Below are 10,503 nucleotides of genomic sequence, written 5' to 3' on the forward strand. Positions count from 1 at the left end.
ACTCATGTAAAGTAAATTACTTTACTGACAATGGTGATAATAAAATGAAAAAAAAAAAAAAAAAACACGAAATGAAAATTTTTTCATAAATTTTCTACAATGGTGATGATGACAGGCTTTACTCTAAAATTGACAATGGTAAAATTGAATTTAGAAAATTTCTTTGTTTCAAAAAAAGAGATAAAAAATGATGAAATTATATTTGAAACAAGCTTTCAATTGTTAAGTGCACTTTAAAAGATAAATTTACTTCAGTTATTTTTACAATACAAGAAGAAAAGGAAATGAGAAAGTCAATATGTATTCAGATTTTTTTTTTGAGAATGGCAGGGAAATACAGGATGTTTTTTGAAAATGTTTGTGAGCTTTTATGTAAGATTCTGTAACAATTATTGAATGTTTTTCAAGTTGTCGGGTAAGTTTAAGTTTGTTTATAGATAGAAAGGTGGGTTGGGGAGTCTGTGACAGTTCGAAATAGAAAAGTATCATCCTTGTTACACGCGGAAGTTCAAAATAGAAAAGTTTACATACTTAAATAATTTGGAACTAGGTGGTGTAATTAGAGCTTTATGAGTTACGTGTTATGTGTATAGTTAGATCGAACCAGAGTGTGGCTGTCTTTGTTTTTATTTAGGCCATTACTTTTACTTTTCTTCGTAACGTAAATTTTTATTTTAAAATAATTTGAGTTTGAAATGTTCGAATGTCGAAAAACTCGAATTTGAGACGGTCACACTCTGGATCGAACGTGGATTCATTGCCATGCGAAGAGAACTTCTAAAGTCTCTAAATTCGGCTTTATTCTTTGACACTTTTTGTCATTTCGGGATATTAAAAGCTCGAATGTCCTTTTCTACACTTCAAATTTGAGAGGTTTTCGGTTATCTTCGAGATTTCTTAATTATACATAATAATACATATTAGGTTTCGATAATTCCATGGAAGTATGCGCATACTGTGTACAAATCCTGAATGCAAGTGCCGGAAATTCACGTAAATTTATTTAAATATAGACTTAAATGTAGACTTGCAAACAGTATTCAAATACTTGCATGCAATTGTCAAACCCTAATATAAATACTAGTACATCATGTGGGCGTCTGCATATGTCAGGTATCCTCCTACTTGTCAGATCAGGAAGACTAAAAAGAGCTTGACTTCTTGGAAATCTCAAAATTAGGTCACAATTCACTAAATTAACTCAAATTGACATATTTTTAGAATTGACAAGTCATCCTCAAAATACATTTCAATAATATAAATATAATGACACGGGTTAGCTATCAGCAGACATCCTTGTCAACCTAAACAAAAAATACAGGAAACAAACACAAAAGTTCAATGACATTACATATTTCATTCAAACTTAAGGAAGTGAAATGACAAGAAAGGATCGATATTGAGGTCAATTGAAAAAAAGTAAAATATTAGCTTGAAGAAATTTGAATACATACACAAATTGAACCTTCTCCTTTTCATGGAAAAAAGCACCAACTGCACTTATTCATTGATGTTGTAAATATAAAAAAAAATTCACAAATTTTTCATTCGAAAAAACCAAAGAAAACCGATAAATAAGGTAAACTTTAACTGATAATTTGTGGCAAAAAATGAAATTTTATGGACGTTCTTTCCTTAATTTAAGCCATAAAAATTAATTTTGTATATTTTTGGATGGTATGAATGACTCAATGTTTGCCAATTAATTAAATTGATAGTAATTATTGAAATTTATGAGGGATGATCCCTTTTTGCTATTAAATTAAATTCAATTAAATTAAATTGAAAACTTTTATCTGGGGGCGTTCGTAAATGACGTCTGGTGGTGTAGTAAAGGATTTTTGAGGGGTTTGGCCAGGGACGTAGTCAGAAAATTTTACTAGGTGGGGCCAGACCGTTTTTTTTTTTTTGAATTTTTTCAAATAAGCAAACAAAAAATTCAAAAGTTAAAAAAAAAAAACGTTACAAAATAAACATTTTTCTATTTCTTGGACGGGAGGTTCGTGCCCCCATTAGACTTTTCCTGGCTACGTTCCTGGGTGTGGCCGTTTTGGCAAAAAAAAAAATTGAAATTTGTGAGGATTTTCAATTTTTAGACCAATTTAGCCTTCCAATTAGACATCATTGATGAACGACCCAATTTCTCCCGAGCGATACAAATGAAGAAGGCTTTGACATGGCAGTTTAAGGGCTCCGCTAAAACTTTTTTATTAACACCTGATTGAAGCCTTTAAAGTTCCCTGATCGGAGCCTTTAAAGTTCCTTGACCGGAGCCTTTAAAGTTCAATTGACCGGAGCCTTTAAAGTTCTTTGACCGGAGCCTTTAAAGTTCCTTGACCGGAGCCTTTAAAGTTCCTTGACCGGAGCCTTTAAAGTTCTTGTCCGGAGCCTTTAAAGTTCCTTAACCGGAGCCTTTAAAGTTCAATGACAGAGCCTTCTTCATTTGCGTCACTCGGATATACCTTTTGGTAATTTCAAAAAGAAAGTATTTTTATATCCAAAATGTAAAATTGGAAATTAAATTCAATTCAGAACGAGCTTTGACGACTAAAAATTGGAATTTAATATGATAATTTTTTTCCCATAGAATTTTTAATTTTAACTGCATAGTAAATCCGTTCCATGAATGAATTAATTGACAATTCAGATTGTCTGAAAATGTGTTGGATGGAAATAAAATCAGGAAATTCTTACTGATCAAAATAGAAATTATTCCATGAGTAAATTTACATTGTATCACATAGGATTAAATAGAAAATTTCTCATCAATTTGTAAATTCATTGAGTATGAGATTGTTGCGCTATAAAAGCAATTATTAACAGCTGGTTTCTCATCAAAGTGAATCAAGATCCAACGCAACATTGTAAGCATTAGATTCTTTTTTGTTTTTTCACATGACATGTGCATTAAGATTGTTAAAAGATTAATTTTAAATATTTTTTAAGGAATTTTCTAGAAATTTTTCTTGAAGTTGTCTTAAACTTGCCCGAACAGCACGATGTGTTCGGTTGGGCACTGCTAGGGGTGACTCTAAGACTCGAGCAACTGTCATTTCGCATGACTACGCCGATGGGCACCAGTAAGATGCAAAGTGGTCTTGAGACTGTGACAGCTGGTCCAGTACACTTTCGCATATCATGTCTTAGTACTTTATAACTCCCAAGACTTCGCCCGAGGGAACCAGTAAGATGGAAAGTTGTCGTGAGACTGTGACGGCTACGAATCTCATTTTTCGTCGTAAAAATGGATCAAAATCAGCCATCAGGGGCACATCAGAGCAACTTCTCGTTTTACCGTTGATACAGCGATGTAATGGTTCTCTGTAGACTCTATAGACTAAACCAGTGGCTGAAATATTCTGAAATAATCTAAAAATAATGCGCAACGACTCCTTTAGCATATAGTTCTTTATTCCTTAAGATTTAAAAGTCGACTCACTGAACTCATAGTACACAGTCGTACATAGTTTCCGTGAAAGAGGAGCGTATAACAGCGCTCTTTCCTACACACTCATTGTGCTGTTCGGATCTTGGTCCTTTGTTTAGTCCATCTCAAGAAAAATGTCAACAGTCCAATTAAATAGTCATGTTATCAGTTAAAGAAGGTTAAATACCTAAAATACTTTGTGAGAATTTTTTGAATGATTTCCATATGACTTTCCTTTCTATCTTTTTAAATGTCTTCAACCTTTATCTTATTCTTTCTGCATGAATTTACAATGTTTTAGAATCTTGCCTCAGGACGAAGTGGAAATAAATAGTTAATTGGATTAAAATCATTCCAATAGAATGTTTTTCCTTTGACTATATTTTTTTATGAATCAAATAGAAAATGTTCAGTTCAAAAGAGAATCAGTAATGTTGAATGAATAATCTAAAACTAGATAGAACTCAGCTTTTACGGGTCAGAGGACTTCATTTGAATGATGAAAAAATATTTTGTGTGTAGATTTTCATAAAATACTATTCAAATTTGATGAGAAATCGATTAGTCAATAATCCAAAGTGGACATTATGCATTAATGTATCTACAGTCGGCAGTTAACGGTCGACCGGTCGTCTTCGATCAATTACCAACGCTAATCAGATCAATTCACGTTCTAGACTAAACAAAGGACCAAGACCTGAACAGCACAACGTGTACGCTACGTATTAACAACAAGACTCAATGTTGCTCTGACGGCACCGTGACAACTGATGTCGATCCATTTTTATGGGGAAAAATGTAGTTCTCCGCATTGTACCGCTCGGTTAAATCGTGATGAATACTGGTCATAGGTAGACTTAAGGTAGACAGGCTTCCTTCGAGCTTTGCCACAACCCGAGCGACACAAATGAAAAAGGCTCCTTTATAGAGCTTCTAAGGTCTCACGGATGCTCCTTCCATTAAGTTTTAATAAAAGAGCTTTGGCAAGGCCTTGAAAGCTCAACGTCGGAACCTTGAAAGCTCCATAGCAGAACCATCTTCATTTGTCTCGCTCGAGAATCTAACTCAAATTGCATAAATATGAAGATTTTACTGTAATAATTTATTCATGGAATAGTTTTCATAATCCGTATCATCACACAGTATTAACCATACATTAAGGTCAGAACAAACAATGAAATGTTTAATTGAACAAACACAATATTATAAAGTTGAAGATAAACATCCAAGTCTGTTAAGTAAATAAAGCTTATATCAGAAGATGGAAATTTTACTGTTTTTTTTTTACGCAACTCAATCGCAAAAATTATTATTCTATGGATGATGATTTTATATTCCGGGATTTATTTTATAATCCTTTATATTATATGACAATGATTATATACGATGAAAATAAATTATGGTACGTAATTGTGATAAATGATTGAAAATGAATGAAGTACTGAAGATGTAGCGATCAATTTTTAAGTAAAATGATTTAATTAAGCTGTTCATGCTTTTAAACAAATGTGACAAAAATAAATGATTTTTATACATCAGCTGCTGAACCAGAGTTGGAGAACAGGCACCTGGCATAGACCAAAACCGTACAATTTCTTGATAATTTTAAGGTCTTGTAAAAAAACGCATGCAAAAACCGTATAATTGTTTTGGTAATTTGTATGGTTTTGTAAGAAAAAACGTAGATAAAAACCATTCAATTTCCTGATAAATTATATGGTTTTGTAATGAAAGCCATACAAATTATCAAGAAATTGTACAATTTTTGCCTGTGACAGGTGCCCATTTAGCAACTCTGCAGCTGAACTCTTTCTTGAATTTCCTCACAACGTGTTGGCAGGAAGTGTGTGGAATATTTATGCTGTATTCTACATACAATGGAAAGTGATAAATGTTTAATAAGTTTGATTTTTAATAAGCACGTACACAAATCGTGAATTTACTTCATTTAATTTAAAGGCATTTTTTGTGTTTTTATAACTTATTTTTTGCTGTGCAATTGAAACAGCTTTTGGTTCCTTAATTGTGAGTTCTCATGTTTTGTATGAATTTTTTAAGCGATAAAAGGAAAAGGAAGAAAAGAAACGAGAAACTGCGATTATTTATAGAAGTTTTACTTTTGTGTACAGCAACAATACTTTCATACAAAGTTGGTAAGCATGTCAAGAGTAAAGAGGGCATTTAAAGTTTTTAAACGACTTTTATTTAGGTGTGGGAAAAAGTTTTTTATTTTAGATTTAAAAGTATTTAAATTGGCCTTTTTTCAAATTGTGTCCCTTATTTTGGGTATACGTATTAACAGGAAGCTTAGGATTAAGTAACGGATTTTAGAAGCATTTGTGTTGTTTGAGTCCATTTGAGTATTTAAGGTCATTCCTTTGTTTTTAATAAATTGTTCCCAATAACTCTGGAAACGTAACGGTTTTTAGTACAAATATTTGAAATTAGAGTTCTAAAATTTTCTTATTTTAGTACATTAAGTAACAAAATTTAGAAAATTACAAATTTAAGTAATATATGGATATTTTACAACCTTATTTTATGTTGAATCTATAACTTTGAGCTGTATACCAAAAAAAGATCATTAATATGACATGCAGTTATGTCCAGAAAGTCTCAATTTTGACAAAAACAACAAAATTTCAGATTGTAAACAAAGATTTAAAATTTTGAATTTTGAGCTGTTTTAAAAGCTCTTTTAATGGACAAAATTGTTCTTTAGAGCATTAAGGGTTATCAATCTCGAAATTCAAAACTCCAGTTTAATTGGAGACAAAATTAAAAGTAATATCTATCAGATAACTTACTCAGATTCAGAACTCACAGTCGACTCGAATTTTATATTGAATCAAATCGACTCAACTCAACTTTTCCATCCAAAATCCGTATCAACTTCGAGCTCAAGAACGAACTCTAGTAAATGAGCGATTATCATAATATTCGGTATGACATCCGACTACAGTAATAAAGTTCAGTTTACTTCCCATGCGATTTCACAAACCAAGCTATGTCATCTACGATTGAAACATGAATAAAAACTAGCAGACGTGACAGTTTTTTATTTTTATATATTTTTGCCAACATTGTAAGGAGTTGAGGATGGATATTATGCAATTCAGTAACAAAATTTGAATGGACAGCTTTTGAACATTTTGTGGGAAGAATAGTAAGGAAAAGGTTGATTCAAGTCGATGTAAATTCGAGTCGACTTCGAGATCCGCAATAAGTAATTCCCAAACAGAGATTTCAGTACCTTTTGAATACTAACTCCCAGTGCTGTACATAATGTGATTTCTGTACTAAAAACCCCTTTTATTCAAATCATCCCCAACACACTACACTTATACTTCATTCCATGTCTGAATTGTTAGAATTTATTAATGCTAGAGGTTAAAAATGGGATTGAATAAAACACAGGAAGTCAACACTTGATGAATGGAATGTTGCCATTTTTAGTATTTTACCACTCTGAGCTTCCTTTGCATTTTGAGTCAGCTTAGAAAGAAAAAGTTTAAATAGCACTTCCTGAGGGGACAGAAAAAAATGTAAACTTCATTATTTCTGAGCTTTTTTTCTTCATCCTTTTTCTGGGATAGAAGATTTGGTTTAAAAGGAAATAAGAAATTGAAAGCAAAATTGTCTTGATTAAGAATTACCCCCAATCATAATGTAATTTGGGATGATGGATTTTTGTCCAATGGATATTCGATGAGTTTTAAGGACAACATTATGAGGACCTTAACAAATTGAATTTGTTGAAGAAAATGTTTCAATTATCTGGAATCTAGAGCAAAAGGATGCTCTGATCAGCTTTGGGTCAGTTCCTGCAATCATTTAGGCCTAATTAAATATTTATATCAATATGTCATTGCTGTCCAAACCAGAGCTGCAAAACAGGTGTCTGTGACAGGCAAAAACCGTACAAATCCTTGATAATGTAGGTGGTTTTTACTACAAAACCACAAAATTTTACAAGAATTTGCACGGTTTTTGCAACTCTGGTCCAAACTGTGTGATGCGGCATATAAGTGTGATGTGACATACTAATGTGACGCGGCAGACTAGAGTGACACGGCATAATAGTGTGACGCGGTACACTACGGAACTATGAATCGGATGCCGTGTGGTGTCGGTCACGGCTTACCAACAAGGTGTGCCATGGCACAATAAAGTGTGAACAACACTGCAATATATGAACATTTAGTTTACATTAAAGCAGTGATGGACAACCTTTTATTTTTCGTGGCACACCTTGATGACAATACCAAAACTGCACGCGGCATATTGTTCGTGGCATTTCTTAATAATTTTGGCGACACACTAATGTGCCGCGCCACACAGGTTTCCCATCACTGCTTTACTGCTGCTTGATATGTATAATCAACAGTTAAGAGGAAAACAATGAGGAATAATGGACATTTGTAATGATATTTGACCTTCTGAATGCTATTAAGCATCCTGTCCATTTGAATGCCATCCTGTTTAAACATTTGAAGGCATTTGACGTCATCAATAAGCCAGCACTTAACAGAAATCTAATTTTAAAAAAGTTAATGTTTTCATTCACAATATGGTTGATTTATTATCACATTTACTAATGATTTGTTCATTTTATAACCTTAAATTTCGTTTTAATTAAAGAATAATTCAGGAATCAAGCTTTTCCCAGAAGGAACTTTATGGAAAATTCGCTGTAAAAACTTCGGTATGAAGCACGTAAATCGAGTGCAAAAAAAAGTTTTGATTCCTCTGTTCCAACGCGAGCAGATGCGAATGTATGAAAATTTATTATATAAACAGTCAAATAAAGTTGTAACATCAGGAGACTCACAAAAAAAGAGCGTGGATGCAAACCGCATGGTTGTAAATGATACAGTATTTTTTACACACTTGACATATACATTTCCGATATATTCCAGCTTCATTGTAATTCAATTCCATATCATTAGTATTTAATATTCGTTGCGTTGTCTTCAACTTTTATATGATACCGAAACTTTTTTTTTGATTGTTAATAAAGGCATGATAATGTCGTAAACAATTGAAATTTAGACTTTTTAGCGCGTTTTTGAATGAAAATGTGGTTAATAATGCGTAGTAGAGTGCGAAGTCGAGTCAGATTTTGTATGGAAAAGTCAAATTGAGTCTACATCGAGCTCTGAATGATTACTTTGATTAACTGTCTGATTGACTGACTGGGTAAGACGAGAGATCTCGACATCCACACAGTCGAGTTGGATTTCGTATGAATAATAATTTTAATTACCTGGTTGCTTGACTTGTTGCATGAAACGTGAGATCTCAACTTCCTGACATCGTAGAAAGCTCTAGATTGAAGCATTAGCTCTGTATCATCGTATTATTCCATCTATGGTTGGCCTCGAACAGCAAAACTAAATCTTAACACGTTAATTATTGATTTTTCACGATTTTACTTTTTATGAACAAAAGAAAAATATTTTTAAAGCGTTGCTTTGATTAAATTTAAATTTCCAAAACCCGTTAGAAAATTTGAATTTTAAAAAATCGTTATAAAACAAAAATGCTCCATTATGTCGAGTACTTACGTAATTTATTTTTAATAATTTCCACATAAAAAACTGTTATGAAAATGGTCAGAAAAATAAGCTTAATCCTCATACATATCATGAAAAATTCATTAAAGCATATAAATGATAAGTGGAAAAAAAGAGTAATCTGAACAAGTTTTATATGCTATCTAGACATATTCAGCCAAAAGGAAATTCAAAGAAGAGGAAATGATAAGAGTTGAAGTAAATAAATTGATTGAATAGTAAAAGAAAAAACTTTAATAAATATGTTGACTAAATACATATATTTTTTACTGTTGGAACTTGTAATATTTGATGTTTACGTAGTCAAGCATGATTAATGTATAAATGGAAAAAAACACAAAAATTTGTACAAAAGATAGGAAAATTGTATTTTTAGTGAAAAAAGGGAAAGTATGATTAAAATTATGAATAGGAACACAAAAATGCTACATGCTGATTTTGTCAGATAATTCACATACAAATCAGAAAAAAATTAATATTTTTGGAGACAAACATATATGTTAAAATTAATTATTGTGTATAAAATAAACTAAATTTCTAGTAGATTCAAATAAAAAAAAAGTCATGAATATTGTAGGCTTCATGTTTTCAAGCAGACATCAATTTGTGTTTTAATATTTATTGATGATATAAAATATTCATGGTAAGTTAATTGACAAAAAAATATCCGAACTGTACAAGGCTGATCTGACCAGGAATTCATTTAGCATTTATAGGTATTAGTTCTTCATATTTACATTGGTATTTGAGTCTTTCATATGAACTTTGGTTGATATGTAAAGTTTACATCTCGGTACATATCGAAAAGCAGTTTCATTTTCCAGGTTGGTTAATGCACATTAAATAGCATGGTAATGACAACACATATACACAGTATCCCTGATGGATCATATTGCAGTGTCGTTCATCATAACAGATCCGGGTTTGATCAATGAACCCAAGGATAGTCAAGTTGGATTATTGAATTCATTTTCCAGGTCGGTTAATGCAATTCTAGTAGCAGTGATAAGCAGTAATGATGGAGTTGACTTAGTGTCGGTCATCATAAAGACCATGCATTTCCAAGGAAGTCAAGAATTTTACTTGCTTTTTGGATTCTATCATACTCAACTTGGTAAGCGTGACTTTGAGCACATGAATTTTGGCAGTACTACAAAATGCCTTTAATGGACCCAATCTGATTCATGTTTGCTGACGATATCACAAAGTTTGTACAAATTATCCGTTTTTGCATCTGACATTTTCTATGAATCATCCTACACTGGATCGTTCAACTGTAAAGAATTGAGAATCAATTGCCTTCAAATGCCAACTTTCTTAATAATTCCTTCTTCCAGATCATTCGAAAATCATCTGTTCCTACAAAAAATAAAGTTCGTCCAAAATTGCAGGTTTGTAGACAAAAATGCCGGCGTACAAGCTAGTACAAACTACAAGATACAGCTTTTAAGCAGGACTGTTCATCTAAAATGCAGGAAATTCAAGCCTGCTGTTCTTAGC

The sequence above is a fragment of the Chironomus tepperi genome, unplaced genomic scaffold (genome assembly GCF_022539635.2).
Source record: "Chironomus tepperi strain 1889 unplaced genomic scaffold, CSIRO-AGI_Ctep_v1 contig_309, whole genome shotgun sequence".
In the NCBI taxonomy this organism is placed as follows: Eukaryota; Metazoa; Arthropoda; class Insecta; order Diptera; family Chironomidae; genus Chironomus; species Chironomus tepperi.